Below are 26429 nucleotides of genomic sequence, written 5' to 3' on the forward strand. Positions count from 1 at the left end.
CCCTTTCTCACACTAAGGGGCATATTTACAAAAAGTGGTGCGTAGGTCCCAATAATCCACTTTTCTTGCATCACCCCTGCCCTACTTAATAACACCATGGTTGCAACATATTTACAATATCGCACACCATGGCGATCATTAGGAAAATAGCGTAACATTTTTTGGCACTATTGTGGAGCTTTGCTGCACTAGCATCAAAAATGTTGACGCTAGTGCAGCAAAGCACAGGGAGCCCATAGATTAAAATGGGCTTGTCATTTTAATGCCTACTCTGAGCAGGCATTGATTATGACTTCAAAAAACGGCACAGTGAAATGTTGTAAATTTCACTATACCATTTTTTTCAGTCCTCCCTGCGTTGGAATGCTCCCCTTACATACATTATGCCTGGCGCAGGCAAAATGTGGTGCAAGGGTTTACAAAGTGGTGCAATGCAAGCATTGTGCAACTTTGTGAATGTGGTGTAGGAGAAAGGTCTACTTCAAGCCGCATCAGCGTAAAAAAAAAAATGATGCTATGACGGTGCAAGGAGACACGAGGGGCTTGTAAATATTCTCCTAATGATGGTATTCTTATTCAAGCACTGATCACTCTGTTCGCTGCTTTGTCAACGAGCTTACCTAAACTACACAATCAATGAGGCTGCTATGAGCATACCACTTTCTAAGTGCAATAAACAACTTGAGTCTTCGTACACTCTCTTCCCTGTTTCAATGTTTTGTGTATTGTTACACTCAGTGAAACTGGTAAATAATGTAACAGTCTACAGGTATTAAACTTACACACTATACGTACAGAAGGCCCCTAAAAACATCAAATATATCCTTATTCACAAGGGAAAACTCAGAGATCTAAAAAATGACTCTGTTCACATCATCAAATAAAAATCAGCAGATTTGTGGTAGAGGAGAATTAAAGGCTCTAGATATACAATGTTCCTTTTTTCTCAAATTAGACTACAGAAAAAATGTGAAATAATTGATAAAGAAGTGAAGAAACTTTCATTTGGATACATTCTAGACTAGTTCATTTCACTACACCAAAGAAGCCAGTTACGTCTTGCTATACATATATCTTTATTAGGTTTCATGCATCCATTTACAGTATGCCATTTATGTAATGCTACATATTAACAGTGGAGAAGAAAACTTTGTAAACCTCCACAAAAGCCCTTCAGATTCTTTTTTTTATATAAAAAGGTTTTTCAAGATCTGCTTGGCCTCCTCTAAATGAACACTAGGCAAGGAAATCCTGTTCTGCATCCGATGAGCTAATTCGACAGCGTCCAGCAATTCTTCCACCTTATTAGCCCACTGCTTATTCTGAAACACTTTATCTGCTATAAACGGCCCCCAAGCTGTGACCTTAAATGCCTCCTAAACTGCAAAGTGTGAAGCTGTATTACATTTCAACAAGAAAAATTATTCACTAAATTCCCTCATATTATCCACCCTTTCCTGATTGGAAAGAAGGGAGCAGTCCAGCTGCCACTTGGGCCTTTCCCTCCCAATTGTTGGCACCTGTATCATAATAGAGACCACTAAGTGGTTGAAGAAGGCATTTACACAAATATCTGAACGTACCCTGCTAATCTATAGGGAGATTTAAAAAAGTCCAATCCTGAGGCAATATGGAAGTGGTATGAAAAACAGGTAAACTGTAAATGTGCAGGAGTATCACAGTGCAAGGGTCATTTGAGTAGTGATCTTGCTTAAAGGTATCATCCACCTACCTTGTCTGAGGTACTGACTGCTTTTTAGTCGCATTAGAACTATTGAGTGCCAGATCCTGTATGAAATTAAAATCCCCACCCAAAAGTATCAGGCCCAGAGACCCCATTGCCATATTAAAAATCTGAAAGGGTGCCTCAGTCTCATCAGTGAGAGTCCATAATTGTAGGAGGCTGCCTGGCTCATAGTGGGTGCCTGATGGTACTTACACCTTGTGCCAGGTCCAGTTATCCCTTATTAGTAGATTAGTAGAGTTCTAGCAGCTTAGGCTGATAGAGGTAGCTATAGCAGAGCAGCTTAGGCTGAACTAGGAGACATGCAAAGCTCCTACTATACCACTTATATCATATAGCACTATATCATACGAAACTCAATACTCAGAGTTACTAAAAATAAAGGTACTTTATTTTAGTGAAAATGTGTCAGAAATATCTCAGAGGATATTCTCCCTTAGGAGGTAAGTAAAATACACAAAATATACACACAAACCAAAATCAGGTATGTAAACAGTTAGAAAAGTAGTGCAAACACTGTAGAATACAAGAGGATGCAATAGGCCTAGGGGCAACACAAACCATATACTCTAAAAGTGGAATGCAAACCAAGAATGGACCCCAGGCCTAGTGTAGTGTGTAGAGGGTCACTGGGAGTGTAAGAAAACACTAAGGGTGTCCAAGATACCCCACCCCAATACCCTGGAAAGTAGGAGTAAAGCTACCCTACTACCCCAGAAACACCCTAAAGTCGTGATAGGAGATTCTGCAGGGAAACAACTGACTGCAAAGCACTGAAGACGGATTCCTGGACTTGAGGACCTGTAAAGAAAGGGGACCAAGTCCAAGAGTGACGCAAGTGTCCAGGGGGGGCAGGAGCCCACTAAACCCCAGATGAAGATGCAGAAGGGCTGCCTCTCGGTGGAAGAAGCTGAAGATTCTGCAACAACGGAAGATGCCAGGAACTTCTCCTTTCCACAGAAGATGTCCCTCGGTGTGATGGAGGATGCAGAGTTATTTCTATGCAGAAAGACTGCAAACAAGCCTTGCTAGCTGCAAGAGTCATGGTTGAAGAAAATGGGTGCTGTCCGGGCCCAAGAAGGACCAGGAGGAAGCCCCTTGGAGGAGGAGACAGAGGGGGCACGCAGCAATATAGAGAGCCCAGGCAGAAGCAGGCAGCATCAGCAGAAGTACTTGAACAGGCATTCAAGAAATCTGAGCATGCCGGTTGTCTCAACACTACAAAAGAGGGTGCCACGAAGCCGGTGGTCAACTCAGCGAGTTGAGCAATGCAGGACGGAGTGCTGGGGACCTGGGCTATGCTCTGCACAAAGGATTCCTTGCAAAAGTACACAGAAGCCCTAGCAGCTGCAGATTAAGTAGTACACAGGATTACTGTCTGGCGTGGGGAGACAAGGACTTACCTACACCAAATTCAGACAGAAGGACCACTGGACTGTCGGGGTCACCTGGATCTAGCTCCTATGCTCCAGGGACCATGCTTGTCAAGATGAGAGGGACCCAGAGGACCAGTGATGCAGAAGTTTGGTGCCTGCGTTAGCAGGGGGAAGATTCCGTCGACCCACGGGAGATTTCTTCTTGGCTTCTAGGGCAGGGTGAAGGCAGACAGCCATCAGAGCATGCACCACCAGGAAACAGTTGAGAAAGCTGGCAGGATTAGGCACTACAATGTTGCTGGTAGTCGTCTTGCTACTTTGTTGCAGTTTTGCAGGTGTCCTGGAGCAGTCAGTGGTCGATACTTGGCAGAAGTTGAAGAGAGAGATGCAGCGGAACTCTGGTGAGCGCTTGCATTCATTTTCTGAAGAGAAACCCACAGGAGAGACCCTAAATAGCCCTCAGAGCAGGATTGGCTACCTAACCAGGTAAAAGCCTATCAGGAGGGGTCTCTGATGTCACCTGCTGGCACTGGCCACTCAAAGGTCTCCATTGTGCCCTCTCACCTATGCATTCAAGATGGCAGAGGTTTGGGACACACTGGTGGAGCTCTGGCCACCACCGCTAGGGTGGTGATGGACAGGGGAGTGGTCACTCCCCTTTCCTTTATCCAGTTTCATGCCAGAGCAGGGGCTGGGGGATCCCTGATCCGGTGTAGACTGGCTTATGCAAGGAGGGCACCATCTGTGCCTTTCAAAGCATTTCCAGAGGCAGGGGGAGGCTACTCCTCCCCAGCCCTTAACACCTATTTCCAAAGGGAGAGGGTGTAACACCCTCTCTTGGAGGAAATCCTTTGTTCTGCTTTCCTGGGACTGGGCTGCCCAGACCCCAGGAGGGCAGAAGACTGTCTGTGGTTTGGCAGCAGCGGTAGCTGCAGTGAAAACTCCAGAGAGTTAGTTTGGCAGTACCCGGGGTCTTTGCTGGAGCCCCGGGGATGTATGGAATTGGCACCCCAATACCAGATTTGGCATGGGAGGACAATTCCATGATCTTAGACATGTTATATGGCCATATTCGAGGTTAACATTGTGAAGCTACATATAGGTATTGACCTATATGTAGTTCACACGTGTAATGGTGTCCCCGCACTCACAAAGTCCGGGGAAATTGCCCTGAACAATGTGGGGGCACCTTGGCTAGTGCCAGGGTGCCCTCACACTTAGTAACTTTGCACCCAATCTTCACTAAGTGAGGGTTAGACATGTAGGTGACTTATAAGTTACTTAAATGCAGTGTAAAATGGCTGTGAAATAACGTGGACGTTATTTCACTAAGGCTGCAGTGGCAGCCCTGGGTAAGAATTGTCTGAGCTCCCTATGGGTGGCAAAAGAAATGCTGCAGCCCATAGGGATCTCCTGGAACCCCAATACCCTGCGTACCTAGGTACCATATACTAGGGAAATATAAGGTTGTTCCAGTGTGTCAATCAGAATTGGTAAAAATGGTCACTAGCCTGCAGTGACAATTTTAAAAGCAGAGAGAGCATAAACACTGAGATTCTGGTTAGTAGAGTCTCAGTGACACAGTTTGGCACCACACAGGGAACACATATAGGCCAGAAACTATGAGCAATGGGGTCCTGGCTAACAGGATCCCAGTGACGCAGGCAAAAACAAACTGACACACAAGTAAAAATGGGGGTAATATGCCAGGCAAGATGGCACTTTCCTGCAATAATAGCAAACCAAAATAAGAGGAGAGCCATTTGCAGCCACCCTCACCCAAAGCCACCTACCTCTTGGGTCCCTAGTCTCCTAGCTTACTGACCAACCAATACTACTCCACAAAAAAATCACAACACCCCGTAATGCCAATCCTTCTGAAGCCAAATATGCACGTAAAAAATATTGAGAAACAAAAATCCTTGGGGAATTATTCTTAAGGTAGTTCTTCTGCAAAAACAGGGCCATGGGAAAAGCGAGGTCAGCCATCTTATCAGTCCACCCCATTTATGCACGTTATAAATACCATTTGTATTTACAAGAGAGAAACTTTATATGAAGTGTCATGGAATATATAGAATTCGGAGGCAACCAAAACATCCAGAAACATAGCTGAAAGCATCTCTAACCCTACTGTAATTCTGCTCATATTTCTGATACACATGCTCTCCACCACCCTGAAACCCATCCAAAAAACCTGAGAGACCCCAAAGACCACCCCAAAAAAACCTTGCTCCTCTGAGGGGAGATTTGCTTCGCTTGCATCCAAAAAATGTGGGTGCGTGACATTGTACCTGTCTGCCGAAGTGACTCTAAAATGCAAGTCCCACCCCCATAAAATAAAAAAGAAAATAAATATTATCCATAATATCACCTCAGACATGATTCAATTCAATGCAATGTTTTTTCACCCTCGATCATAATTTTTTAAAGAAACTCCTAAGCATCAGTGATGAAGGTAAACACATAAAGTTGCCCTTTTCCTAAGACTTTCATCTTAGATTGTTGTATTATATGGGTCTTTGCTCCGTGCGCTCTAAACAGATCAATCACTTTGCGGAAGTCCCTTCAATGACAAGCTGAAGCTGCTGACATATCCGAAAAGATGAGACAGTTAGATATAATTGAGGTTGAAAAATGTTTCATCTCTATTGCTTTGGCCAGGATACGTTCCTTTACTCAATAATCAGAAAAATGAACCAAAATAGTGCAAGGATAGTTGAGTTGGAGGAACGATGGACTGGGACTCTTTGAACCCTTGTTATAGTCAGATTCCCTGGGTAATCAAGTAAAACATTGGCTTTGATAAAAGAGTCCACCCATTGAAGCACCTTCTGTTATTCAGATCCTTCTGGGACCCCTGTAATGCGCAGATTAATACTTATTAATAATAATGATTTTCAAGTTCATCAATCATAGATTCCAGAAAACTCTTTTGTTTCTCCATTTGGGCAACTGATTTCTGCAACACTATAACTTTGCCTTCTAGATCACTTATCCTGGTCTCTGCCTCTTTAAGCCTTCCTGGAGGCTGCACCATGTTTTCTTCGATCTTAACCTCTCATGTAGCATAGCAATCTCAAGTGCCTTTGAGACTAAATTCCCTATTCAAGGGCATGATTATATCAAGCACTACCTTGATGAGTTGGTCCTCGGTACTGCAAAACACCTCTGCCTCTGCTGTGAATGTGGCTCCTGTTGCCTCCATTCTTCTTCCTGTTTATAGATCTGGTCCAGATAGGCAGATAACCACATGATTACCTTGGGTGGGAGTTGACTTTGTATTTTGCTAAACTCTGGCCCTCATTACGAGTGTGGCAGTCTTAAGACTGCTATACTCACAGTGATGGTAGGACCGCCGCCAAAGTGGCAGTCTGACCTCCATATTACGACTTTGGTGAAAGCACCACGGTCGGACCACCGGCACCAGCACTTTCAGGCCGTCCGATGGCCTGGCAGTGCTATTGGTCTTAATCCACCTATGCAGCACTGCTGCCCTGGGGATTACGACTCCCGTGTCTGACAGCTTTTGCATGGCAGTTCCGCCACCATGCAAAGGCTGGCAGAGATGGGGTGCCGGGCAGTGCAATGGCCCCATGGACAGCATCATCGTGCTTTTCACTGCCTGATTGATTTGTCGCACCCGATACAGCGCAACATTACAGCCTGCTCGATTGAGAGCTGGTGTCATTGTTGTGGTGAGTTTCCTGCTAGACCAGCGAGAAACTCGTAATAGGGCCAGCGGGCAGAAGACCAGAGTGGGGGTCTTCTGACTCAAAGAGTTTGGCTGCCTGCTACACTCATAATGAGGACCTCAGTTTCTAAAGCCAAAGCCTGTACAGATTTCTGTGTCAGAGGCTCGCAAACAGATTTCTGAATTACTGATAATAGGAGAACCACAGGTTGCACTGGAACTTCAATCCCCATCAGTTGTGAAATCAGTCGCCCAGTTCTACCATTTATAAAGAGGGGATACTCATTAGCTTTACCATGAGTCAGATCCACCCCTACCACAGTTACCACTGGTGATTCATTGTTACATAATACCTCAGATTGAGTCCTTCAGGACGGAGATGCAACCTAGTCGGTCCCTATGCATGATTCCCACCTCTGCTCCCGACTTACTAGAAGAACACACCCACTCCATAGCAGCCATAGTGAGTTGCAGTATTAGCTAGAGGCTGCGACTTGCCTGAGCAGCTGCGGACTTAGCTTGGATAGCACACTTTTTCACTCTCTGAGACAGGATGGGAGTAAAGTTCGAGGCACCAGCTACATTGCTAACCTTTCCATGCTGCTTTCTTGTGGTATCCTAAAGGAGTAGCTAGAACACAGCAGGGACAGACTGCTTCTAATCCAGACTGTGACTGTGCCCTATCACACATAATACCCAGCAGAAACCCCAGCTCTACTAGGGATGCATCATATCTTCATGAATTGTGCCTCCTAAATAGTAAAATCTATCCCCCTTGCACCTAAGTAACTCTCAGTTCATGAGGTGGGGGAAAAGTAAAAAAAAAGAAGACCCACACGGCTCCTTCAACTAGGAAAACATTGCCAGTCCCACCAATTTAGAGCCACCATTAGTCACCACCAGCAAAAAATAATTCTCTCCACAGCCACAGTGAATGCATGCCTGCCCTGACTCCCTGGAGCCTGCTACACTCCCCTCTGACTGCAGAGCAAGATGGTCTCTCTAGCAGGTGAGGTTAGCACCAAGCTCCAAGCTCCCTTCAGTTGTGCCTCCTCTTGTACTGGTGACTGACACTAAACTTTCATAAACTGTGGTGACCCTCTCACTGAGAAACAGTGCAATGCGGGTGACCTTCACTGTAGGAGACTGGTGAGGGAATCAAAGCAAACATGGCTCCTGCTATGGCCGTGGTGAGATGCCATCAGCTAAGATGGCCAGGAGGCAGGGCAAGTCAGGTGGAATTACCGGCAGAGCATGTGGGATACCCTGGCCACCCCCTTCTGATTGTTTGTGTAGGAGATGACCTCCTTTCACTTTGAAATGCATCACAATTTGGGCCTATGGTAACTTGAGTTCTGTTTACAATGTCCTCCAATTTGTCCCGACATCACCAAGATCACATGTTAGTGCTGCTGCTAACAAATTGCAAGTCTCACACTAATACAAAGAAAGCTTATCACAGAGATCTATTTGCTATGCATCAAGGACACTTCAACTGTCCCACGCTATGTACATACAATGTACAATGTATTTAACTGCAGGACTCAGTGCGGGAATATCTGCATATTCCATGTAGTACTATCATGAGGGACTCTCCATATGTATTCTGTGGTAAAAAAGTGTATTATTACTTGTTTCTTGCATAGCCTGAGAAGCATGTACCCATTCAGAATATATGACTGTCTTTGTCCAAAGTCCTATAAATGGACATAGATTTCCATGGGAAGGGAACTCCCTTTTCCCCGCTCTTAGAAGGAGAATCTGTGCTGGATTTTACCTAGAACTGCTCTGAATTATATATACTTATGATCATATGCTTTTCTGCTAAATTCTGTAATGCAATATATTCTGTAACCTAACCTATAATTCTTTATATGAAGCTTTGAACTTACAACCCTTTTCTCTCATTCTTATTAGAATGTTTATCATCTTCTACTGAATTTAAATGAGTGATCGCTCCAATCATGTAGCATCATCATCCATATCAGGACTACACCACTCCCAGACTAGTGAGTGGTGCTCCTCATTCATGGTATTTAGGGTAGAGAGAGAGCACTGCCTTTTGAAACAGTGTGAAATACATAATGAAATACATACCTTGAGTGAGAACATACTGAGATAAACCAACATTAACTACCCTCTTTATTACTGGGCACACACAACTCAACAATTAGAAAATCGAGAACAGTGAGATGCATTTTAATACAAACCCCTGCATGTGGCCTACTCCCGAACAATGGTACACATAGTGAGAGGCCCCTTGTTATTCTTTATTAGGGCCATAAATCATGTGTGTCTGTTATAAATCTCTTTGACATTTATGAGCCATACAGGGCCATAAATCATTGTTGGTAGGCCTAAAACCAATCATTGTGAAATGTATATTTAGCAAGGCCATAAATCACCTTGCCATAAATCAATTGGTTTTGAGGTACATTGAGTTTTGGCAATGGGATTTGTCCTTTCCTGTGGAGGGGTAGTCCTTTTAACATTTTTAGGCTAAATTCACTACCTTTGCTCCTTCGTTGCATTTTACCCTCCAGTGAACCTTGGCTGAGAGCACCTTGTTTCATGTATCCCTTCCACCGCCGTAAAGCTTACTTCTGTAAAGCATCCCAGGGTAAGGTGTGCTGCAACCCAGCTGTGTCAGTGTGGCCTCTCCATCTTCCTCACTCTCCTTTCTGCCATGCCACCTTTGGGCTGTCACCTGATGATGGCTCCCTCCAACGTTCAGTCCCTTTATCCATAGCCCTCTAGTTTCATGGCTGTCCAGAGGCTGGCCCTGAATACCTCTGTCCCTTCTGTGGACAAGCGTACCCCATCGACATGGAAGTACTCTGGTCTCTGCAGGTTGATGAGACCATGGTTGATACTCTCCCAGCCATTAGGAATGCAAAATGTTTTTATTGCCACCATAAGCTTCTTTCTTTACTTATCCAGCGCTCCTGCTGAACCCGGGTCCCCTCTATTTCTGCTTTGGAATAATCACTGAACAAATCAAAATTGTGTTAACGAATAGCCTGGCGGCCTCTGTTAAATCTAATCTAATCTAATGCACGCGAAGAGCTCCCTCCTTCCCAGCTTTGCCAGGTCATTGCTGTACCAGGTGGATAATCAAAATGTTGCAGCTTTTTAAGTGTAGACCTTAGTTTCTCTCATTGCATTCCTGGTAGTAGGGTCCACTCAATGTCAGTCCACTGCGGGCATAGTTTCCTCCTAGGCCTGCTGTGGTTCCTCCAGGTCTGGGTTCTCTGCACAAATGAGTGACCGACCACCCACGCTGTCTTGCGCTCAGTACCTGTTTGTGATGTAAACTGCCCCCCCAGTCACCTTTGTAGAGGATGGGCTCGCTACTTCTTTTCTAAGAGGGGTACCTTCCAACAGCTCTATTCCAGTCCAAAGTGCTGCCCCCTGATGTAGCTCCTATGCACGTTGGACCACCATCCACCTACTGTTTTAATGCTTTCTGGAGGCATGGTAGAATGGGCATCTGAGGTTGCCACCCCTGTGAGGAATGAGTGTGTGACAAAGTGGTCTGCTGCCAACCCTGTTTTGGTCAGTGCCATCTTCAGCACCATTTTCAACTGGAAGGTGCTGAGGCATTCTCAGATGTTGTATGGAAAAAGCACCACTGTCGGTTTCAGCACGATATCCAGCCCACTGTATTACAAGTTCTATTATATCCTATGGAACTTGGTGGGCGGGACATCAGTCACTTTTGGGACGGAGTTATCCCCTCTGTCAAACTCGTAATGAGGTCTTAAGTGTCTCCTGACACTGATCACCCAGCAAAGATTATGGTTGTTGAGGTACCAAAGTAGAGGTCCTAGCTGTGGCTGCCGTTTTTATTCCCCCACAACCCACTCTGGGTATGAAGTGGTGAATTCAAACCCAAGCATGGCCTACTATTGGCCACCTGTAATTGCACCCTTTTTTGTCCATTTGGCGCTCCTGGCCTACCCCCTTGCCTTTTTTCCGGAAACAGGGGGGGCTGGGGTGCCACGTCCTGTTAGCTCCTTTTGTGCACTCTTTCCCATTTCTCATGGGCCTTAGAGAGGTTTCTGCTCCAGCCCCACTAGCCCCATGTGGGTGCAGGCCTTCACCTTTTATATAGGTATACGTTTTTACAAATCTTCAGTGCATACTGAATTTTAAATCAATTTATAAAATGATAATGTTGGTATATATATAGTGTATGTCACTGTAACAGGACCCACGGGAATTTAAGTTTACTGTTGTGCTGCATGATAATTTTTGTAGCTTTACTACATTGCAGGATGTAGTCCACACAATGCAGATAGCAGTCAACATACTGAGAAAGAGTAAACACATACACACATCCACAATAGATATTAAAAAAGACGTAATCATATGTGTAGTGAACATTTTAAATTATCTAAATTATCTAAATTGAAGCAAGATAGTTTAGAATAGAATACCTAATTTCGAGTAGGTCATCAGAAGGACAACACATCAGCACGACTGTAATGTGGTGAATTAGAGACACCCATTCATTATCTCTACCGGCCTCATTAAAATGTTTTAATGTGGCGTTTATTTAATATCCAAACAGATCTTTAATCTTGCCTCTGATCAAACACCTGAGCTTGCAATTTCCTGCACAAGACAGATATTAAACAGGTTTAAATGCTGTTGTTTAAGAATTAGTCTGCACACTCACTAGAAGTCGGTTTTTGGCAAGTCAACCCTGTTTCACCTTTGAGGATACAGACATGATTAACTTTAGACTTGATACCATTTTAATTGTTCTTTTACCTCCCACTGTGTTACATACAGAAAACTGAAAGAACAGTTCAATGAACAATGTTGGGCGCTTCATAATAAGATAAGTGTCATCCCTAACAAAGGGACCCAAGCACAGAGACACAACAACAGACAATAAAATGAAGCAGCAACTACCTATACCCACTATCATGAAGGTCTCAAGAAACTGAACACTGACTGATCCATGCCCACCAAGAGTATTCTTTCATGTTTGAGAGAATGGTGCAACACTAGTCAGAATCACCCCTGTAACAAATTGTTAATTGCAAGGTACATTAAAGGAAAGACAACCTATTGTGAGCCATACTGTACTTGTTCATGTGAACATGATCCAAATGATGGATGGAACAGATTGTCCATTAGTGCATTGTTACAGAAGGGGTGCTGAACATTGTGAGACAGTGAGTGATTGAGAATGTGAATAAGCGAGTTAAATGATTTGTATAGCTCATAACTCTGTTACTGACCCCATTCTGATATTCCCCATCCAACTAAGGAAATAATGAAGCAACCACTGGGAGAGCACAGGAGGATGTTATTAGTAAAACAGTTACTTCAAGTCTTGTCTAGTCTAGTCTAGACATTTGTAAAGTACATTAAAAACCACAATAACTTCCGTTTTGTATCCATTTAGCTTGAGTCATCTAACTGACATCCATTCCGCCACATCTTTTAGACACAACTTAAGCTGTTCCAAGTTGAAAGCTGTATCGGGGTGAGAAAGATAACAGTCTGAATATAATACTACTGTGAGGTCATGAGATTACACGATTTCTGCCAGAGGGAATAAGTACAGATGAAAAAGCATGGTACTCAAAGATGAGCCCTGCAGTACTCCACACTTCAAAGAATGGATCGGCAAATAAAATGGATTCTGACATACCTGGAACCGCTAATCCATCAGGAATGATGAAAACCAGTTCAAAGCCAGGTTGACAATACCTGCGTCCTTCAGTCTCTGTAGTAATACTGTGGCGAAACAGTATCAAAAACTACAGCCAAATACAGCACTATTGCTGCTGCTGAGCAACTATGGTCAAGTATTTTGCTCAATTGAAATGTGACCACGTCGTCTCTGTAGCATATCTAGCCCTAACCCCTTCTGGGTGGGATGGAAACAACCATGACTTTCCAAAAATGATGAAAGATGGTGATTAGCATATTTTTCAGAGTTTTTACCTATCCCCAGAAGTATGGATATTGGCCTATAATTGTCTACTAATGTACTAACAACGGTTCTTATATTAAAGGCCTTACAAGGGTTAGGCACTATATCACTCTGTAGCTTGGATGTCACTTAGGGGTCGCAAGGGGTCGCAACAGCACCCGCTAAGCAACCTGTTGTGACCCCTGCTGATTTGCTTGTGACCCCTGACTCCAATTGACATCTATCAGGACACCAGTAAGATTATTGCTTTCATTAAAATACTATGCATTTTATGCTAACTTCTTTGCCATCATTAAAAAATGTTGTACAAGACAGCCTTGAACTCGGAAGGCGACACGAGTACGGCATCACCAAGGCAGGGACTTACTTGTGCGCATGTACAGGCATGATGGCTGCCAGAGCATCTTTAGTTTGGCATGCACTTTTAATGTTGCTGCCAACAAGCAGAGAGCTTGATGCCTTCTCCCTCTGCATTTATGATTTCTAACACCGCAATTCAACCGTAGCATGATGTAGGCCTTGACTTGGTATGTATTACCCATCCTGGGTGTGAAGTAGTGTCCCTGCACTTAGCTCTAGAGGTCTGCACCACGCTGCTAATGGCATATGTGGGTAGGCCCTTGTGCAGGAAGATTATTTATAATTACATTATCAGATCAAGGGGCATATTTATACTCCGTTTTTGCAGCAAATTAGCATCATTTTTTTAACTCTAATTTGGTGCAAAACTAACTCCATAGTTTTACTTTACAAATTTATGGAGTTAAAGTCATTTTTTGGAAGTAGAAACCTACCTCGCCTTAATGAGATGCAATGTAGGCGTTCCCGTGCAAAAAATGACTCTATGGCCTTAACGCCATAATAATAGTCCTATATAATCCATAACAAGTCAAACTAGTTGACCTCAAAGGTTAGCTCAATATGGTGTGCTTTGCTGGATCATGCTGGTTTGAAACTCTGTTATGTAAATGCTTGTTTCTTGGTGTGAGATCATGTCTAGAGCACAAATATCTGCTCTGTTCAGCCTCCTCTCCGAGCCTCAGTTCGTAGCACACTGAACCCCCACTTTAAAAATAAAAGCTTTGACCAAGGGAGTTTGGAGAGAAAACTCAAGTGTTGAAAATCGCTTTCCAGTGTCCAAGTCAGAGGAAATGTTGTGCATAAGGGCAATTATCGTACCTCTCTCTCCCCACTCAAGTCAGACTAAACCAAGCACTTGTAGCAGAGCACAATGCTTGTCCTGCTCTAGTAAAGTCGTGAAACATCTGACTCCAGCTGGGCCAGTCTCTGCACAGGAATACAGTCTCTGCAGCCCAGACCACCAGTGAGTGCTTAAAGACCTTCATAACCATGCACTGGTTTGATCTCGGAATCATTTTTCAGTAAGATGATGCATGTGCAAATTCACTACGAGGCACTGAGTTGCTGGTGAACACTGAACAGGCATTTCTAGAGTTGTCTCCCCCTATCCATACCTACCTTTTCAGTGGTATGAACTTGAAATGGATATTTCGGATTTTCTTATTCAAAGTTTTGGGTGTCCTTGGATGTAGCAGTGTCACTGCTGCCCTACTTGTGCAGTATGAAGCTATTACAAATGAGCAAGCTGTTGTCTTGGGAGATGGCTGACAAAATCATTGTGTACACCTCAGATAAAAATACGCATGTCCCTTTCACTCAATGGCCACTATTCAAAACCCACTTCTGAACACTTCGAGCACCATCATATGTGTGCAGGACAAAAATACCCTGCATTATCTTGCTTCCTTTTACAACATGGACCCAAAGGTGCAGTAAGGTCAGATGAGCATATTCTAAACTGGTTAATATTTTAATACTATGTGTTCCCTTCTCTTCCCCTCTCCTTCATTCCAAGCTTCTGTGACTGATGTTTTTGGCACCTCTCTTTATTTACCCAAACCCTTCTTTCTCCGTCCTCTTTTTTTCCATTACTTGTATCTCTCTCCCCTTCTCGTTCACTCCCTTTCCTAGAGTTCTGGGCTCCATTCTGCATCTTGTCCCTTCCTTATTCCTTTTTCTCCATGTTTTTTCACTCTGTTTGTTTCTGCCCCTCCACACTTCATTTCTTTTAACTCATCTCTACTTTTACTCTTGTTTGCCAAACTCTTCATTTTTACATCCCCTTGTCTGTGCCACTCCACTTTCTGGTTGAACATCACTTCTACTTTCCTAAACTTTTGTCTCTGCCACTCTCCCTTGTCTTATTCAGTGTCACTCATTACTTTTCTTTTTCTAAGGCTCATTGTTTCTAGTCTTTATATTTCACACATTCTCTTTTTCGCTATCCCAGCCTCTCAATGTCTCTTTCAAACATTCTCTCCCCCGTGCATACCTGCTTTACTACTTCTACCTTCTTCCTTTTCATTCCCTTCATTTATCTACCTTTCTTTGACTTCTCCCACTATCTTCCACGTGTTACCCTCTCATTTCTTCCCTCTATTTTCTGATCTTTCACAGGTGTGATAATGCTCTCATTTTCCTTCCTCTTTCATTCTGACATACCCTCTCCTATTAGTTATCAAATGGTTTTTGCAATGGGAAGGTGAAATCATGATTTTAATACACAAAGCATAAAGCAGCATTCACAGCCCTTACATACTGTGATGCTCAGGATGTGATCACCCTTCAAGCAATAATAGTTCTAGCTCTAGTGCACTCTTTACATGTTGGAATTTGCATAGTGCACTTCTTCTCTTGGTATTGCCTTGTAATGTGTTGAGCTTTGCTGATTTTAAGTAGACTTGAGTGCGTTTCAGGAAGGTTGTTTCGTCTTACGAGTATATGTGTGTGTGTGTGTGTGTGTGTGTAGCATGGTCGGAGGGAACCATTGTGTGCGGTGTTTATCGGTCTTCAATGTTATGAGTTAACTGGATCAGAGTGATATTGCCTCCATGGAAAGAATAGTGATATTTCAGCATATGTTGTCTGAGCACCATCACTCAACGAGCTATTTTATATGGATAAAATGTATATTTTAATGATTTTAAGTTGAGACACCTGCTCACGTCTCCATTGTATTTTTTTGCAAACACCATCTATCATTAGATTTCCCAGCAGCTGAGCCAATGTTTGCTATCCACTAATCCTGGGAAGCTGCAACGGCTCCTCCCGGCCAAGGATGTATACCAAGTTGTGGAAAAAGTTGCTCGTAGAATGTGAATTGCTTTAAACATCGCTCCGACCTACTTTCCCAGACTAAGCTTCCATTGCATGATACAAACAAATGACAAAAAAAAACTTGTGCTAAGTGTTATATTCTTATCGACTCATTATACAACACATATTCATTGTAAATTTATTTTAACATGATCAGCATATTTTTCATTGTTGTACTCTATTTAAAAACTTTGTTGCATTATCTCAAGCCTGTATCTAAAGATACATATTGATACATATAGCAGTTTATTTGAAATTAGAGAAAACTTTTTTCTATTCGCGATACCTGTTTTTTACAATAAAAAAAACATGTGATTTTGTCTTGTGTATATGTTGTATTTTGTCATGTAGTGATATTGAATAAGTGATGATTAATTGAGGTGCTTATACTAACTCTGTATGTGAATATAGGGGGAATAGTCATTTGTACAAATAGAAGAGGATTTTATAATAAAGAGTGTGTAAAGAAATACAGGACACTCAAGTGATCAATGCATGTGTCACTTTTGAAAATAATGGGAATGTATTTGTCCCGACTACAGTTTATTCTTAGTGTTGGTTTGATTTCCAGTCCACAGGTATTGGGGTTATAGGGAATGGCCCCTTTTTGGTTCTATATAAAATGTATCTTGAAGCATTTTAAGTAGGATTTGAATAAAGTATGTTTGTTGCTAGAGTATCCCACTTGCATCTGGTACAGATTTTGCAATCTATTTGTATGATGTAACTAACCAAAGGTTCAGCTCAGTTTTTGTAATAGCACTGGGTCAAAAGATCACGCATTGTCACCTCCTATCACGTCACAGTCGTCCAAAGTTCACATTTATCACTTCCTGTTATGTCATCAGGTAAAAGGTCCTGTAATGTCTTTTCCTGCGTCATAATCTGAGAGTGATACAGCATGTGATGCCACTTCCGCTACCCTAACATTTTGGTGAATCTATAACCACCCTCTGTAGTAAGAGATTCAACAACTCTGCCAAAACAGGGAGAATTGAACCATTACCTTGTAGAAGGATAGAAAGTGGTGCAGGGTCCAATACAGAGCCAGACTTAACTGTTTTCATTAATCCTGCAAAACATTCCTTTCTAGTAAGGGGAAATTCTGAGAGAGTAGTACCAGCATGATGTCATGAATATGAGTTGTTGAACCCTCTGGACATATCAGCTTATATGGGAACAGGGCATACATATCATTGACTTTAAAAAAACAAAATAGCCAGTTCGCTACAGTGGTTCTCAGAGAGCACCATCGTACTGTATCTGCACTGGGTTTGCAAAGGAATTAGCTATCTTAAATACTTCGTCGGCTGATTTAGATGACCTATTTATTTGTGATGCGTAGCAGGCAGAACGTGCCTCTGGGGTTAGGAAGCGATGTCTTTTTACTGCTTTTTTTGTATTCCAATTTACAGCTTGTAGCATATGTCTTTCCTTCCTTTCCCTGTGTTTACATTCTTTCTTCAGTTCATGAAAATTGATATTGAACCATGGGGCTCATTTTATGAGTCCTAAGTGGAACATTCTTGTCTAAGGAGGAGGTAACCCAAACATTGCATGTTGAGCTGCCTCACTAGTATCACTTCTTAGGTTCAGAGGGTAGATTGAAGGGTATATTTCTTACTATTTGCATCTATTTTTGACCAGCACCAGTCTATTTTCCATGCGTAAGGGTGAAAAAAGTGTACTTCTTGACAGCTAAGAGTAATAGGGATCAGATAGTTAATTCGACCATGTGACTGGTTTAGGATGGACACATTACTAACATACAGTGAAGATTGCTAAAAATTGTGTCAAGTAGGTGACCTTTCTTGTGAGTAGGTTCCTCATGTGACTGAATCTATAATAGGGAAGCTAGGTCCTGCAGGAGATTCTTTGTAACAGCACAAATGAACACATTAAATTGTATGTTTAACACACCCAGGAATGTAAAGTTGGACTTGTTCAAAGCCTGAAGTTGAAACTGGGCCTGGGTACAAAACTATACTCTGCCACCAGAGTTTGTGGAATTTGGGCACTTTGTGCTATGAGGAGTAATGCGGAGTTCCCGAATTCTGCATTCGGATGCATAGTGGACTTCGTTCATGCACACAAGATTTGGTTTTAGCGCTCTCTCGCAAACATCACAATACTATACGGCCGCAAGCGAGTGTGCACAAGACTCTGCGTTCGCTTGTGCTGTCTCCAGCCACACTCGTGAAACTTCATGTATACCCACGCTGCTTCTGACTTGCAACACCATCATCCCATTGGGAATATTGTTCCCAGCAGAGACAGTGGTTGTTTGGTGCTCCAACTGCCAAACTCTTAATTTGGCGGTCGGAATGTCAAACCATGGCGGACATGACCACCGTTGTCAGTATAGCGGCCTGTTGACTGCCAGACTCATAATGAGGCCCTTATTTTGCTTGAAATCACACAACTAAGTTCCAAAACTATTAAATAAGGATGTTGTTTGTTTGCTTGGGCATGCACCAGTATTTCTTTGTATGTTAATTTGATTTGAAAAAGTTACAGTTGTTGGGTGGACTGGAGATTTAAGTATGGGCCTAGTTATTTATTTTGCATTTCATTGATTTTTCAACTTTTGTAAAGAAACATTCATAATTGTTGTACAGCTCAGTACCTTTTCTACATGTTTGTAACATTTGCAATATTATTTTACTATATGGTCTAGGTTTCCAAAGGGCTATCTAGCCAGTAGGCCCAATACTAGTAGTCATCAGTGCATGAAATAAATGTTTCAGTGGTATATGTTTTTTTTTTAAAAACTAGTCAGATCATGGTATAACATAAGGAAGAAGAGGGTGACATCCTCACATAAAGCAGCCCTGTCCCCAGCAGTGCACCAGAATAACCTGCTGCAGCGACCTCACAATAGCACAGAAAGATTCAGAGTCAAATGAAGGCAGTACAGAATCTGGTAACTGCACCACCACACATTAAGCCTACCACTGCATACATCTCAAAAGTCGCATGCGTCAGTGGCCCGACAAAAGAAGAAAGTCCTGGCTACTATTATGAGCATGTTTGGGCAGGTGGATCCGTATTACCACAACCACCCAATGGCACGTTTGTACAATGGGAAGCTGGCAAAAATCTTAGCCCTGAACCTTCTCCATTTTTCTTCTGTGGATGGGTGGGGTTCTTAGAGTTTGTGGCAGTCATCTACCCAAAATGGAAGGCTCCAAGTCAGACTCATTTTGCCAGAGTTCCAGTGCTGCATCACGATGTGCTGCAATTGGTAGGACAAGCTTTGCAGCAAAGTGTTGTCTACACTATCCACCTGACGACAGACAAATCAACCAGTTGTCAGACTACAGATTACATAGGCATCACTGCACACTGGATCTATTTTAAGTGGGTGAAGTAAAAGCTATCTACTGGTCTTGGCCCTGAAGACTTTTTAAGAGCGTTTGATGACATGCAACAGTAGCCATGTTTGCCATGGAGAAATCAAGTACATCTGCAAACATCTTGGATGAATTTAAAAGCAAGGAATCTGAATGGCTACAACTCAGCGGTGTCCGAATTGGATTTGTTGCCATGGACAATGGCAGTAACGAACTCAAGGCCATGGCAGACTATGGCTAGTTCAGGGTCTTGTGTTTGGCATACAACATCAACCTGGCTGTGCAAGACTTTCTCAAAAAAGAAGAAATAATTAGCAATGTAGTTACCACCTGCAGACGAATCTGCACTCATTTTAGCCATTCTTTTATAGTCTGAAAGCTGTTGAGGATTATTCAGCATGGTAACAGAGTGCCAGTTACAGTCATGATACAGGAAGTGCGAACATGTTGGACGTCAACCTATTATATGTTGCAATGTCTGTTTAAGCAGTACCAGCAGACCGATGACTATGTCATTCTAGAAGGACGGGATGAGTTAGACCTGATAACCTTAGGGTGGTCACACCTAAATTTTTGCCTGCCTCCTTCCACTTTATGGACACTGTTTTTGCTGGTTTTAGGACTCTGTGCACTTTACCACTGTTAACCAGTGCTAAAGTGCCTATGTTCTCTCCCTTAAAACATGGTGCCATTGGTTTATACCCAATTGGCTTATTTAATCTGCTTGTAAGTGTCCCCAGTAAAGTGCACTACATGGGCCCAGTGCCTGTAGATTAAATGCTACTTGTGGTGCCTGCAGCACTGATTGTGCCACCCACATAAGTAGCCCCTTAACCATGCCTCAGGCCTGCCACCGCAAGGCCTGTGTGTGCTGTTTCACTGCCACTTCAACTTGGCATTAAAAAGTACTTGCCAAGCCTAAACTCCCCTTTTTCTACATATAAGTCACCCCTAAGGTAGTCCCAAGGTAACCCATAGGGCAGGGTGCTATAGGAAAGGCAGGACATGTACTTGCTGTGTAATTTATATGTTCTGGTAGTCTAAAACTCCTAAATTCTTTTTACACTGCTGTGAGGCCTGCTCCTTTCATAGGCTAACATTAGGGCTACCCTCATATACTGTTTGAGTGGTAGATTCTGATCTGAAAGGAGTAACAAGGTCATATTTAGTACGGCCAGAATGGTAATACAAAATCTTGCTGACTGGTGAAGTTGGATTTAATATTACTGTTTAAGAAATGCCACTTTTAGAAATTGAACATTTCTCTGCACTTAAATCCTTCTGTGCCTTACAATTCACGTCTGGCTGGGTTAGTTGACAGCTCCCTTGTGCATTTGACTCAGGCAACCCCAAACACAGGATGCTCAGTCACACCTGCACACATCTGCGTACTGAATGGGTCTTCCTGGGCTGGGAGGTGGAGGGCCTGACACTTATATGTCAAAGGACATTGGTCAGCCCTCACACAATGGACTGCCACACCCCCTTCTGGGACCCTGGCAAACAGGATGGAACTGAAAGGGGATCTTGTGCACTTCTAAGCCACTCTTTGAAGTCACCCCCACTTCAAAGGCACATTTGGGTATTTAAACAGGGCCTCTGACCCTACCAACGACACTTCTGGGCAAGATACCACTGGTGAAGAAACTCTGAACCAGAACCTGCAACCAGCCAAGAGGAGCTGCCCGGCTGTCCAAAGGACTCACCTGACTGTTTTTGTGCAAAGGACTGCTGCCCTGCTGTTGCCCTGCTTCCTTGCTCCGTTCTGGCTCTACTGAGAAGTGGTCTCCAAGGGCTTGGATAGAGCTTGCCTCCTGTTCCTTGAAGACTTAGGGCCAAAAAGCCTTCCCCCTGCAAAGAACTCCTTGTGCGGTGAAAATTCGAAACACAGCCTGCAAGAAATGACGCATAGCCTGCATCGCGTGAGAAAATCACTGCACGCCTGTAGGAGGCTGGCCTGGCTTGTAGTGGGTACCAGAGGTACTTACACCTTTTGCCAGGTCCAGGTATCCCTTATTAGCATAGAAGAGGTGTTTCTAGCAGCTTAGGCTGATAGAAGGTATCTATGGCAAAGCAGCTTTGGCTGAACTAGGAGACAAGTAAAGCTCCTACTATACCACTGGTGTCATATGCACAATATCATAAGAAAACACAATACACAGATATACTAAAAATAAAGGTACTTTATTTTTATGACAATATGCCAAAAGTATCTCAGTGAGTACCCTCAGTATGAGGATAAGATATATACACAAGATATATGTACACAAACCAAAATTATGCAGAAAATAGCAAAAGGAAGTAATGCAAGCAATGTAAAGTTACAGTAGATTGTAATAGGAGCACATAGGTATAAGGGCAACACAAACCATATACTTCAAAAGTGGAATGCGAACCACAAATGGACACCAAACCTATGTGAGCTTGTAGAGGGTCGCTGGGACTGTAAGAAAACAGTGAGGGTTAGAAAAATAGCCCAACCCAAGACCCTGAAAGGTAGGTGTAACGTGCACCTACAACCCTCAGAGAGCACAGAAGTCGTGATAGGGGGATTATGCAAGGAGAACAAACACCAGCAATGCAACAACAGTGGATTTCCGGACCTGAGTACCTGTAAGACAAGGGGACCAAGTCCAAGAGTCGCGACAGTGTCGAGAGTGGGCAGGAGCCCAGGAAATGCTAGCTGAGGGTGCAAGGAAGCTGCCAAAGGGTGGAAAAAGCTTGGTGTTCTGCAAGAACGAAGAGGACTACGAACTTCCCCTTTCGAGGATGGATGTCCCACGTCGTGAAGAAGCTTGCAGAGGTGTTCCCATGCAGAAAGACCACAGAAAAGCCTTGCTAGCTTCAAGGGCCGCGATTAGGGTTTTTGGATGCTGCTGTGGCCCAGGAGGGGCCAGGATGTCGCCACTTGGATGAGGAGACAGAGGGGGTGCCCAGCAAGTCAGGGAGCCCTCACAGAAGCAGGCAGCCCCCGCAGAAGTACCTGAACAGGCATTTAGAGGAAAAGTGAACCGGAGTCCACCTGAAGTCACAAAAGGGAGTCCCACGACGCCGGAGGACAACTCAGAAGGTTGTGCACTGCAGGTTAGAGTGTCGGGGACCCAGGCTTGGCTGTGCACAAAGGAAATCCTGGAAGAGTGCACAGGAGCCGGAGCAGCTGCAAATCATGCGGTACCCAGCAATGCAGTCTAGCGTGGGGAGGACTTACCTCCACCAATCTTGGATTGAAGAGTCACTGGACTGTGGGAGTCACCTGGACAGAGTTGCTGAGTTCGAGTGACCATGCTCGTTGTGATGAGAGGGGACCCAGAGGACCGGTGATGCAGTCTTTTGTTGCCTGCGGTTGCGGGGGAAGATTCCGCCGACCCACGGGAGATTTCTTCAGAGCTCCTGGTGCAGAGAGGAGGCAGTCTACCCCCAGAGCATGCAACACCTGGAAATAGTTGAGAAAGCCGGCAGGATGAAGCGATACAAGGCTGCTAGTAGTCGTCTTGCTACTTTGTTGCGGTTTTGCAGGCGTCCTGAGCAGTCAGCGGTCGATCCTTTGGCAGAAGGTGTAGAGGGCGATGCAGAGGAACTCTGGTGAGCTCTTGCATTCGTTATCTGGTGAGATCCCAAACGTAGAGACCCTAAATAGCCAGAAAAGGAGGTTTGGCTACCTAGGAAGGAGGATTGGCTACCAAGAGAGGTAAGAGCTATCAGAAGGAGCCTCTGACGTCACCTGCTGGCACTGGCCACTCAGAGCAGTCCAGTGTGCCACAAACACCTCTGTTTCCAAGATGGCAGAGGTCTGGGACACACTGGAGGAGCTCTGGGCACCTCCCCTGGGAGGTGCAGGTCAGGGGAGTGGTCACTCCCCTTTCCTTTGTCCAGTTTCGCGCCAGAGCAGGGCTGGGGGATCCCTGAACTGGTGTAGACTGGCTTATGCAGAGATGGGCCCCATCTGTGCCCATCAAAGCATTTCCAGAGGCTGGGGGAGGCTACTCCTCCCCAGCCTTCACACCTATTTCCAAAGAGAGAGGGTGTTTCACCCTCTCTCAGAGGAAGTCCTTTGTTCTGCCTTCCTGGGCCAGGACCCTGGCCAGCAGGATCCCAGTGTGACAGTGAAAACACCCTGACATATACTCACAAACAGGCCAAAAGTTGGGGTAACAAGGCTAGAAAGAGGCTACTTTCTCACACAACCCCCCCCCCCCAAACGAAGGACAATAAGGCTAACCTTGGCCAGTTGAGTCTTTATTGTCTAAGTGGTGATATGTGGAGAGTAGCTCTGCAATAGACTGGTTACTCCCTTTATCATCCACTATATGGTTACTTCCCTGTGGGGATGTAAACCACCCTGTTTGAGGTTTTTTAGCTAACCAACAATGTGAAGATATATTTTCAGAGTTCCTATCAGTAAGTGTTAGTTTAGAAAAGTGGGAATTGCCCACTGGACCTATTTCTAGTGATTAGAATGCCAGACAGGGATGCTGTCTCAGTAAAGCCATAGCTGGGCAAAAACGTTGTCCATATGGCTGTAAGAGAGAACAGGGATGCTGTTTCTCTTTAGTTGGAGCAGGGCAGGGATTCTGTCTTATGAGCTCCACACTAGGGCATGGCTGCTGTCCTAAGTGTTGTGAGGCACTAAAGTTTCTCTGGGAGGGTTGGAGGGATACTCCATGTTAACTAAAATGGTGCCCTTTTTCTCACCAATATTAGTTATCCCACAGAGAGGTACTTTCACCTCAGGGAGTACAGCTATGGCACCTGATGATTCCCTTGGTACAGGTGCCACCCCAGGAGAGGTTTCTCCCACCACAGGAATGGTATACTGAATGGCAGGGTAGTTAGGGGATACTGCAATACCCTTTTTTACCTGTTGTTAGAGAAGGATCCTGAGTTTTCAGGTCTTTTTCTCTCCTTTGCTTTTTCATTTCAGCTGAAATGAGAGGAAGCAATTCCTCAGGGATACCCAGCATGGTTGCATGGGTATAAAACGCTACCTCAGCCCAACCTGAGGTCTCTAGGTCATTACCTAAGAGACAGTCTACAGGTAAGCTAGGTGATACTACCACCTGCTTAGGGCCAGTAACTCCACCCCAACTAAGCTGAACTATAGCTAAGGGAAGAAACTTAGTGTAGTTATGGACATCAATAATCTTGTACTGTTGTCCAATGATGTGTTGTTCAGGGGGCACTAGGTTTTCAGTCACCAAAGTGATACTGGCACCTGTGTCCCTGTAGGCCTGGGCCTCAGCACCATTTATTGAAACTGTCTGCCTGTACTTGTCCATTGTATGGGGACAAGCAGCCAGTGTGGCAAGGCCAATGCCACCAGGTGTGACAGAAACTGTCTTGGGACTAACTAACCCAGTTTCTATGATGGACCCATAAGTGAACCCAACTACACCCTTACTTTGACTGTTGCCAGCAGTTCCACCACTATTACCACTACTGCTAGGGTCACTAGAGTTTGATGTATTAGTAGTGGTTGGCTCAGGGGGTTTACCTGGACAGGACTTATCTTCTTGCCAATGGCCTTTATTTTTACACACATAGCACCAAGGCTTTTTAACTTGATTTGAAGAGGATTTGGACCCACCACCCCCACCAGAGGATTTTTGTGGGCCTGATGAAGACTCAGTTTTACTTTTGTCCCCACCCTTGTCAGAAGACTTACCATCCTTCTTCTTGACATCCTTGTCACCCCCTGTATGAACCTTTCTGTTCACTCTTGTTCTGACCCATTTGTCTGCCTTTAATTCCCAATTCTTGGGGAGAGGTCAGATCTGAGTCCACTAGATATTGGTGTAACAAGTCAGACACACAGTTATTCAGAATATGCTCTCTCAGAATAAGATTATACAGGCTTTCATAGTCAGAAACTTTACTGCCATGTAACCACCCCTCTAAGTCCTTCACTGAACGGTCAACAAAGTATATCCAGTCTTGGGAGGACTCTTTTCTGGTGTCTCTGAACTTTATCCTGTATTGTTCAGTGGTTAAGCCAAATCCATCCAAGAGTGCATCCTTCAAACCTGCAAAATTGTTAGCATCACTTTCTCTAACAGTAAGGAGCCTATCCCTACCCTTTCCATTGAAAGATAGCCACAATATAGCAGCCCACTGCCTTTGAGGGACCCCCTGTACCATACAGGCCCTCTCAAGTGTAGCAAACCACTTGTTGATGTCATCCCCCTCCTTGTAAGGGGGAACTATCTTGTGCAGATTCCTGGAATCATGCTCTCTAACAGGATTACTATCAGGAATACTGCTGCTGCCACCATGGGGTCCAAAACCCAATCTCTGTCTCTCCTTCTCTAGGTTTAGGGATTCCCTGTCTAGAGCCAGCTGTTGCTGTTTAAGCTTCAGTCTGGTCTCTTCCACTCTCAACTTTTTGAGTTCCCTTTCTAACATGTTGTCTTCAGGGTGGGTGGTTTGGGAATGCTTGGACACTGAGGATAGATTGGAAACAACAGAGGGAGATCTGTCCCTAACAGCTTGGACTCTAACAACCTGGCCTCCAGGAATAAAAACATCCCTACTATGATGGGAGCTCCTATTACTACCAGCATTGCTATGTGGTCTGCTGAGGGGCAGATTTGGAATAGAACCCTCCCCACATTTCTCAAGGGGTTCCCCTGAGTCAGAATGGGAGCTATCTATTAACTTCTCATTTGAAGTGCCAGCTAGGGACTCATCATTCACAATGAGCATTTTATACAGAAACTCTCTTGTAGGGTTCTTTCCTATCACTAAACCTCTATCTAAGCAGAGACTCCTGAGGCTCTTGAAATTTAAATTGTCATAGGTAGTATTGACCATTTAAAGAGCATACTCTACTGCAGACATGATAAAAGAAGGTTTAGAGACAGTGAGAAGAAAGAAAAAGTTTCAGGACTTTTTAAAGAACAGGGAAAAAAACATTTTCAAACTTTTAGAAACTTTTTAGAAGTTTGAGAGTACTTTTCAGCACTTAGTAGAAAGTGTCAGAGGAGAAAAGCAAAACTTTTTGGTTAGGTGTACATACACTGAACTTGTTTTGTATATTATTCTCTTATGAAAAGTACACAATGACAAAGTGGTAAGTAGTTACAAGTACTTATCCCACCGCTGCACACGTGTAATGGTGTCCCCACACTCACAAAGT

Source organism: Pleurodeles waltl, chromosome 3_1 (genome assembly GCF_031143425.1).
Source record: "Pleurodeles waltl isolate 20211129_DDA chromosome 3_1, aPleWal1.hap1.20221129, whole genome shotgun sequence".
Taxonomy (NCBI): Eukaryota; Metazoa; Chordata; class Amphibia; order Caudata; family Salamandridae; genus Pleurodeles; species Pleurodeles waltl.